The following is a 10,626-nucleotide window of genomic DNA, read 5'->3' as shown; positions in this document are numbered from 1 at the left end:
GCAATCAGGTTTCTGAGCCCACTGTTTGAACTGCTATTTCTCTTGTTCTACTTCTCCAATATCCTTAGCTCTTGAACAGCAGATCAACCCTGAGCGAACCATGAATTTTTATTTCCCTGCATGCATTCTCTCCTGCTAAGCCTTAGAAAACTTTTCCGATGAAAACAATAGAGTAAGCCTCCCACTAAAACCAATATCAAAGAACATATATGGGGCTGAGGACCCACACAGATCCTTGGTTAGCTTCCCTTCGGAAACAACACAAACTTCAAAAGGAATCCATGCATTATCCATGGATTGAATGAATAAAACTTGAGCTGTGATGGTGACATTAAGCATGAGAGAAGGTTCTGCTCCAAAACTTGAAATGAGAAAATGAAATACATGCTTGTCATTTGATTAATTAAATTTAAATAAATACTTCTTCATTCTGTGCTGCTTAGGAACCCATAGTACAGGTTTTCAAGTAGCTTTTAATTTTAAAGAGAGAAGACACAGGCACCTGGGTGGCTCAGTCAGTTAGGCATCCAACTCTTGGTTTCAGCTCAGGTCATGATCTCATGGTTCATGGGTTCGAGCCCTGCATCAGGCTCTACACTGACAGTGCAGCACACATGTGCTCTTTCACTGTTTCTCTCTCAAATAAAGAAACTTAAAAATAAATAAATAAAGAGCGAAGACATACTACAATAAGAACAAGTCCTCTGCCATCTGGCATTTAATATGCCCTTCCTTATGTTTTCATAACCATTTGAAAAACAAACACCCTGGGAGGAAGAAAGAACCACAAGGCTTATTATCACTCAACACATCGGGAAACTGAGGAAACAGAGAATGCAAATAACTAAAGACATGTTAGAAGTTAGGTTCCTGACTCATTTCATCAGCATCCTTGAGCAATAATGAAATCTCCTAAGGGGATATGCCCTATCATCAGCCATACTACAAAAGCACTCAGCACCTCGGCTTCAGGTCATCCAGGAGCAAAGGCGCCCACAAACAGTGCTCTTTCACACCATCGTCTACACTGCGCGGAAACCTGGAATAAAGCAAATCTTGCAACAGTGACTCTGCAGCTTGCCGCCACACTGCAGTGCTGCCTGAAGCTACTGCACAAGTTTTGGCAGCTAGACTTTTATCATTTGCTCACATTAATGTACTTGGCAATCACACAGAAGGGCTTTTAAATCTAATGGCTCAGACAATAACAAAGCAGAATTATATGAGCATTTTCAAAATGACGGGGCTATGACCCTTTTAGGTATACCATGCTGCCTTCTCCCAGGAACAGACTTCAAGTCCATCCCCCTTGCCCAAGTTCCACCTTAAGTGTTCGTAAATGGAGACCGTGTGCTGGGGTTTCTCCAAAGGAGCACGTAAACTCACACCTGTGTGTGTGTGTGTGTGTGCATGCGTGTATGCACACAGATTTCTCCGGCCAAAATGAAGGTAGGCCACCTGGTAGGTAGGTGTTCAGGTTAAATAAGACTAAACTGCAGGGGTGGCTCAGTTGGTTAAGCACCCACTTTTTGGTTTTGGCTCAGGTCATGATCTCAGGTTCATGAGATCCAGCCCCACATCGGGCTGTGCGCCAATAGCACCAAGACAGCCTGGGATTCTGTCTGTCTCTCTTTTTCTGCCTCTCCTATGTCTCTCTTTGTCTTAAAGTAAATAAATACACTTTTAAAAAAAGTAAACTTCAGGCAGAACTTGAGTCACAACAGAAGGGTTTTTAGGGACTTTCTTCATGTTTATGTTCTTCTCAAAAGGGCTAAAACCTCTGTCACCCTGCATGGGTAATGATCAAGTAGTTTCTTTCCCAGCCTAAAAATATATGTAGATTTTAGGCAACTAAGTTTGTGATGTAAATCTAGACTTTCTTTCGTCGAGTTTTGAATGTTAGGAAATTGTGTTGTTGTTGTTTAAATAGAAGTCATAATGCCTATCATATGAAGAATTAAGGAAATACCTTTAAGGTTCTGAATATTTAATGAGGCATTTTCTTTCTTGAATTACCCACATACTCCATTTCCAGGTGATCCTATCATTGGTACTCTTATCAGTGTCAATAATTCCATTTGGCAGGCCGCAGCTAATTCTTTTCATGTGCTAATGATTAATCAGACAAGCCTATTTACTAATGTATCAGAATGCATTAGAAACATAAGGTAATGGTGGACAGAACATCAATTCAGATATAAATGAACTACATTTACATTGGATACCTATTGACTTATGTCACCGAATGAAGTAGAAAATGCAATTTGCTTGTAAACCATTAAAATGAATGAAAATAGAATTTCAAACTCCATCTTCAAACATAATTTTATTGACTTGGCTGTGAGCCTTAAGGGAGTGTCTAAGTAAGTTTAAAATATATAAATAACCCACTAATTCGTTTTGCCATAAAAGAGTTAGTGTCTATACCAACTAAACGCCATGGAACATACTTAAGTTGGAACTGGTGTCCACAGACCATAGTGTGAGGACTTTATGGTTCTCAGGTAGCGGCTTCTGATTTAACTCTCCTCTAATCTGTTTTTGTCCCCAAGTCCCGCATCTTGCACACGTCCCAAGGGCATTGGTCCATGTCCTACTGGCAAAAATTCAGATTAAACCGCTTTTGAAAGAGAGGGAGAGAGAGAGAAGGTGGAGTATAGGGACTTAGGTCAGATAAAATGATACTAGTAATCATGATATAGGCTAAAACACTGGGAACCTACATTGGCTGAAAGGAGATATCATAAGATGCTTAGAGAAAGAAACAATTTCACGACTTCTAGAAAGAAGGTGTATTTGTACCACTTAGTAAGAAAAATAACTGCACCTCTGAGATGACTTTTTTTATTTTTTATCCTGAAGTTAAGCATGAAATAGATAAGAGTTCTTGACTCTGAGCTTCTTGAGTATACAGAAACAGAATAGGCATGAGGAAATTGCTCAAAGAAATATAATTAAATCCCCAGCTATTGTTTCTATCTATGACAGCTCAGATCTAGCCAAATGACCAACTGCGGCCTTTGAATTGGCGGCTTAGGCAATTAAGGTTCTGGAAAACCAGACTTGGCTCAAAGAAGATGTAGGAGGGTATTTTAAGGGAAACCCTAACCCACCTGGCTTTCCTTTCTTTTGGAGCCCTCCTTCTCAGACTAAAAGGTGAGGTGCTTATGAAATATGATGTGCACTGGGAACAGCATTCTCCAAAAGCATATTCCCAAAACCTCAGTCATGAGAGAGAGGTTTGTTGATAAAGAATATCGTGATCAGATAGATTTTGGAAATTCACATTAGCTTCTCTCTCCAACCCCTAAAAGACACACAGGACACATAACCATATTTAAAGCTCTAAAAAGTCCTGCAATGAAGTAGCCTTTTAAAATTTCAGCTTCTCTCGGGTCACCTGGGTGGCTCCTTTGGTTGAGCATCCGACTTCAACTCAGGTCATGATCTCACAGTTTGAGCTCCACATGGGGCTCTGTGCTGACAGCTCAGAGCTTGGAGCCTGCTTCAGATTCTGTGTCTCCCTCTCTCTCTCTCTGCCCCTTCGCTGCTCCCACTCTGTCTCTCTCTCTCTCTCAAAAATAAATAAACATAAAAATTTTTTTTAATTTCATCCTCTCTCAACCTGTTCATAACATGGATTTAGTGTTTCACAGAGCATAGTTTTGGAAATATTAATAATGATAAAAACAACACTGAGAAAATTAAATAGGTTATGCTAAGTAAATCTATTTCTTTCTAAGAAAAATGAAAAGTATGTCTCGCTGTTATTATTTTTCAAGAAAGAACACTGCTACAGGAGTTCACTTCTCCCTTCAGCTTCGGCTAAGGAAGATCGGCCACATCTGAATCCAAGGTTTCCTTTTCTGGTGGTTGGGCCCTGGCTCCTTAAAAATGCTGGACACACCTTGCATTGAGACAAGGTGCTCAGAGGCACATGCCAGAATGGGCACAGGACTCGGTGCCCCCGACCAAGGAAAACACAACCTTCATCGACCGTTGACCCCTTTACGGGACCTTGTGCAGGTCCTACTGCAGTTACCAAGGAAAGAATTCCTAACAGCTTTGCTTGTGTCCAAAGGAGGCAATAAAAGCCCCTCAAGTTTATTCCCAACATTTAATCCATCAAGAAATTGTCCAGAAGATAAATTGAAGCCCAGCTGACTTTTGTTAATAATGGAACGATTTTCAAAGTGCAGCTTTAATAAAGGGGGAAGTTTTCCAGAATTTGACAACCTTTTCCACTCCCTCTGGTATAGACTCCATTTTTTTCCCCAAAACTGTCTAATGCCATTTCTTAGGTGGTGTTCAATAGAAACCAGTCTATAATGCAATGCACTCTCTTTATGTGATGTTTAGATATGAGATTGATCTCAGTGGACACCCTGGAGTTCTGAAAGTACGATTATTGGATTTTGTGGCTTTCTCAGATGTCGAAGATCTTTAAACAGTGTCTTGCAAAGTTGCTACATCCCGCCTGTCTGTGAAACACTTATGAACTCATCAAAGAAGGTGGACTCCATGTTAATTAGACATGGTGGGCAAAGCGGGGGGGACTGGAACCCGACTTCCTCCCACCATTGAGTCAGTTAAGTGCCAGGACCACGTGTACTTTTATACCTTGAAAAGAAAAATAAGTTCATCCGTCTCCAGATCAATAGGGCCTTAACAGGAAGATTGCTGATGCAGGATGGAACTCACAGTTCAGAACAGCAGCAGGGGACAAAAGACATGGTTGTAAAAGCAGAAATTTTAGCAGCCATGTTATCTCAAGGTTCCTTGAGAAGATTTTTAATAGCTTTGGTTTTCAGCGGAATCAGATTGGCAGCAATAGCAGAACAGCCTGGCCTCGTGGACTGCGGCTCACATTTAAGCAAAACAAAGTAATCAGGACATGGTATTTCTGTGACTTTAAAAGTGCCATAGGTAACTGTGGCGGAAAGGAGGATGTTGTGGCCCCCGTGCCTCCCTGTTTTGTCACCACTCTGAAGTCCCGGTGTCCGGCATCGGAACTGTCTGCAAGCAAATCGGATAGGACTCCAGAGGAAGAGAGGAGGGATTCTTAGGACACAATTACCTGGAAACTGATGTTCCAGAAGCCAGGCATGGATCTTACTACTGTAATCAGACACTGGCTCTCCTTTTCAGATTTGCAGCCAATGGATACCGTATCAACCAACTCATATATTGCATCCATGAAAAAGGATTGATAGACTTTTCTCACTTCAAGTTTTTCCTCGCATAATTTTTCTAAACTGTTGGCAGTTGTATTCACATGTTTATATTCAAATATTGTATAAAATCACACTGGACATGGTGCACAATTGAATGGCCTTATTTCCCAGGTAGATACGTGTAACACGGGTTTATTGACCACTCTCTCGGCTTTGGAGATAGAAGAGATCTCTGAGATGGGTTAACTAACGGGTCGCACTCAAGAACTGGTGCTGAAGGTTTTCTTTCTAACATTGCTACCACAAAGTGAGACACTACTAAAAACCTAGGACAATGACCCACATCCAGAAGGCTGACAACACCAAAGGCTGGTAAGGATGTGGAGCAACAGGAACTTTCACTTACAGCTGGTTGAATTGTATAATGGTAGAGCCACTTTGGAAGACAGTTGGGAAGTTTTTTACAAAATTACACACACTCTTGCTATATATGATCCAGCAGTTTTGCTCCTTGGTATTTACCCAAAGCAGTTGAAAACTTATGTCAGCACAACAACCTGGACACGATACTTATAGCAGTTTGATTCATAATTGCCCAAACTTGGAAGAAACCAAGATATCTTTCAGTAGCTGAATGGATAAATAAGCTGTAGTGCATCCAGACAATGGGATTTTTTTTTCAGCACTAAAAAGAAATGAGTTATCAAACCATGAAAAGACAAGGAGGAACCTTAAATATATATTGCTAAGTGAAAGAAACCAATTTGAAAAGGCCAGGAACCATATGCTTCCAACTATTTGACATTCTGTAAAAGACAATAAAAGATCAGTTGTTGCCAAGGGAGTAGGGGAAGGAATAGATGGAACAGGCAGACCACAAAGGACCTTTATGGCAGTGAAAATAGTCTCTGTTACACTAAAATGAGGATATGTGTTCCCACACCCAAACCCATAGAATGTCTCACATCAAGAGTGACTCTAGAAATGCCTGGGTGACTCATTCAGTTAAGCGCCTGATTTCAGCTCAGGTCATGATCTCGTGGTCTGTGGATTCGAGCCCTGTGTCTGGCTCTATGCTGACAGCTCAGAGCCTGGAGCCTGCTTCGGATTCTGTGTCTCCCTCTCTCTATGCCCTCTCCCCACTTGTACTCTCTCTGTCTCTGTCTCTCAAAAAATAAATAAATGTAAAAAAATTTAAAAAAATAAAAAGAGTGGACTCTAATGCAGACTATGGACTCCTGGTGATCATGTGTTAATGTAGGTTCATCAGTTGTAACAAATGTCTCACTTTCGTGGGCAATGTTGATAATGAGAAAGATTATGTGTCTGTGGAGGTAGGATATATATGGGAAATCTCTGCACCTTTTACCCAACTTTGCTGTGAACCTAAATCTGTTCTTAAAAAAATGAGTTCTTAAAAAAACCTCTCAAAACCGAATGAAACCAAACCCACGACAATACCATGTGGATGTCCACGGCATGTGTCTTCTGTCTCAGATGTATGTAAGTGTCCCATAGTATTGAAATGGGGGTTGGTCACATGGGACGGGTTGGATGGGATCTGACTTCAGCAGGGCTGAACTGTGGGCCAGTCACCCCCACAGCATCCTGATTGAGCTAAGGGGCTCATCCAGTGGGAAGGGCACCCATGCTAGATCCCCAGGGCAGGTTCTGTGTTACAGTCAGCTAAGTAGTGGCTGAGCCCCTACAGATACAGAAGAAGCCCCCATTTATTTCCCAAAAGCAAACCACAAACAAGACCTCTTTAGAAGATCCTTTGGCAGAGGCTGAGGAACCTTTGGACGCTGGCTCTGCCCTGCCCCACAGGCTCCCTCCATTCAGATCCCACACCACAAGGCCACCAAACTCTTTCCTTCTTCACCTCCCTGCCATCTTTTCCCTTCCCAAAGTCCAGGGCTTTCTTTGATTTCTTGCTTAATCAGAATTCCCCAGATCTATTCCTAAATGATGCTTGTGGATCTTCCCCTCACCCAGGCTTTGAGAATGCAAAAACCAACACAAGAATCCTCCTTTTGGTCTCTCCATTGTGGCTGGCTCACCCTTCCGTTGAGCGGTACCACAGAAATACCTGGACGATTGAACTGAAGGTTTAAAAAGGAGAATGAATGGCAAAGGTGTCTGTCTTCAAACACATGATTCTTTCAACTTCTAAAATGTCATGATGTTCCATAAAATATCCCATGACTTGTAGAGACTCTGGCCACTGAACATGCTTAAAATGACAGAAATAGACTCAAGAGAGTGTTCTTTTAGTTGGACATGGAAAACTTAGCTGAGTCCCTGAGGTTGTTGAGTGGGATAGTGTTGGAGGCACCCAGAAAGTGCAAGAAAAGGGAGCAAGGAGCTGTAACAGGGGCTCTGCACACCCCCAACACACACACAGAGGGACACACTGACACAGACACAAGTGTGCTTCATCCCAAAATATGGTAGTCTATACACAACTGTGCATTCACCACAGCCATTTGTTTATAAGCAAGGAAACACACCAAAGCCTCTATGCCACAATGCCAAACACAGTAATCGATTTAAGATTAAAATGAATCAAGAGGTGCCTGGGGGGCTCAGTCAGTTAAGCATCTGACTTCGGCTCAGGTCACGATCTCACAGTCTGTGAGTTCAAGCCCTGTGTCAGGCTCTGTGCTGACAGCTTGGAGCCTGGAGCCCACTTGAGATTCTGTGTGTCTCTCTCTGCCCCTTCCCTGCTCATTCTCTCTGTCTCTTTCTCTCTCAAAAAATTAAAAAAAAAAAAATGTAAAAAAACCAAAAAAACGAAGTCCAAGAGAATCAAGACTCATCCCTTAAGAATTGTGTGACCTCAGGAAAACCTTCTTTTATTTCTTTATTTACTTACTTACTTATTTATTTAAATTTGAGAGAGGAGAGAGAGGGGGGGAGAGAGAGAGAGAGAGACAGACAGACAGACACAGAGAGAGAGAGAGAGAGAGAGAGAGAGAGAGAGAGAGAGAGAGAGAGAGAGAATTCCAAGCAGACTCTATGCCCAGTGCAGAGTCCAACTCAGGGCTCGATCCCTGACCATGGGATCATGACTTGAGCCAAAATCAGGAGTCAGATGCTCAACCTACAGAATCACCCTGATTCCCAGGTCCCCTTTTATTTCTGAACCTCAATCTTCTTATCTGTTACATGGTGATCATAATCTCTCTTTGCTGCTAATCTCACATTAGCATGTTATATAAGATCATGAACATATAAATATGTTATAAGCTGTAACATAGTATCCTCTCCCCCAAGGTTCTGTGTTGGAGGAGGAATAAAAAAAGCATCCTAAGTTTGGGGAAAGTGTTAGAGATGGAGAGGAAGGCAGCATATCCAAAGGTATGTGAATAGAAAGGATTCATTTTAGCTCAGCTGCCCCACTCTTATCACGAGATGGGACTTCATCTCCCAGCACTCCCCATACTCATGGAAATCTAGCTCTGGGTGAGGGAGGAGGGGAAGGATGGTACCTCCAGCAAAGTCATTCCATCCAGAAGCCACGTCCTAGAAGGCTGTATAAAAATCGTTTAAATCTGCTCTCTGGATGTTTTTAGGCTCTGTCTTCTTCCTAGTGGGTAGAATTTAAGCTAAGTGAGGAAGTTAGTAAAAGCCTCAATGTTCTGTGCATGGCATCCACGCTTTTGCACATGTGATTTGCAGACTCCCAATATCAGAAGCATCAATAGGATTTTGCATGCAGAGTCCTGGGACTGACCCCAGGCTGAGGGGTCTGTGGCCCAGAAGTCAGTCAGTATCTGAAGTGATGGTGCAAAGTAAAATGGGGAGAGAGGAATTTGAGGCTGGGGATAAAAATAATGATAATCACAGTTGTAAGAGTGCAAATGAGCTAAAATTCTGTTTCCATGTCTCACATTATCCTAAGTGCCTTGCATGCATTAGTGCACGAATGCCCACAGTCGTGCTATGCCGTAAGTACTGTGATTGTCTCTGACTGACAGACGCAAAAACGGAGCTCATGGAAGCAAGTGACTTCCTGAAGGTCACATAGGGAATAGGATCTTCCACCCAGATCCTGGGCTCTCTGTGCACATACGTGCAATCACACTTACAGGCAACATACAACAGAAAGGACAGGAACGGACAGCGCCCCTGTACATCAGCAGGCTATGTACCCCAACCCCAGTTATACTGGGGCAAAATCAGCAGCTTCCTGAGTGAGGATCCCTCTCAGTGCCTCCCATCCCCAGAGCCAGAAAACCCCTCTTTCTTCCTCCATTATGTTTTGCTGCTTGAGACGCCGCATTTGTGATGTTTAATTTATATCCCCTGATCATAAAGTGATTGCATCACTAAAAAGGCTGTGAGGTTGATTTATACGATAGTTGACTGTGTCTGTTAATTAGAGAAATATCATTTGGCTTTCTACAGAAGAAAAACAATAAATTATAGAGGAGGAGGGAGGGGCATTAATCCCCCAAACCTATGCCAGTTACTCCCCTTGAATCTTATTTATGACCCTAACCAATTTTCCATTCACACCAACAACCATTGGGGAAAAAAAGCATAGCTTGGGTTGAGAAGGAAGGAACAGAAGAAGAAGAGTAGGAAAATACATGTAGGTGTAGGCTGTGTAGATATACGGGTGTACATGGGCACTCATACAGAGAGAGGTCAGCTCACCTGGCGTGTTCTTCCTCAGACCCACCCCCCACCTCCTCATCCACTCTGAATAGGAACATCACTGTCTCTGAGGCAGGACTCTTTCCAGCAAAACTAACAGATCACTTGCAAGCAGAGGGGACTGCCCCGTCGGGTCACTACCCCAATATGTTCCACACCATGGACTATGTGCCTGGACGGGAACTTTTTCTCCAATAATTGCTATTGATCTTGTTTATGCCCAAAGGGGAGCACAAAGAAAGATTCTTTTGTTTTCCATTTGTTGACCCGTTCACTCATTCAACAAACATTAACGAGTACCTGCTACATTGTAGGTCTTGTGTTAAGAGTGGACATATGACATGAATCAGCTACATGCCACATGTTATAAAAGACAATGCAAGGGATCATGAGAAGATTCCTTAAAAAAATAATAAGTTTGAATTAAATATTAAAGATGAGTTAAGGGGCACCGGGGTGGCTCAGTCGGTAAAGTGTCCGACTTTGGCTCAGGTCATGATCTTGCAGTTCGTGAGTTCGAGCCCCGCATCAGGCTCTGTGCTGACAGCTCAGAGCCTGGAGCTGCTTCAGATTCTGTGTCTCCCTCTCTTTCTGTCCCTCCCTGTTCATGCTCTGCTATCTTTCAAAAATAAATAATAAAACATCAAAAAATTAAAATAAATAAATAAAAATAAAGATGAGTTAATTTGGTTAAGATGGAGGGGAAAGCATTCCAGAAAGCAAGGATCGCATATAGAAAAGCTGGAGGGAGCAGGATGACTCCAAAGGGTTTAAAGGTACTCAGTGAGAC

This window comes from Suricata suricatta, chromosome 16 (genome assembly GCF_006229205.1).
Source record: "Suricata suricatta isolate VVHF042 chromosome 16, meerkat_22Aug2017_6uvM2_HiC, whole genome shotgun sequence".
NCBI lineage: Eukaryota > Metazoa > Chordata > Mammalia > Carnivora > Herpestidae > Suricata > Suricata suricatta.
Note: the sequence above shows the minus strand (reverse complement) of the source record.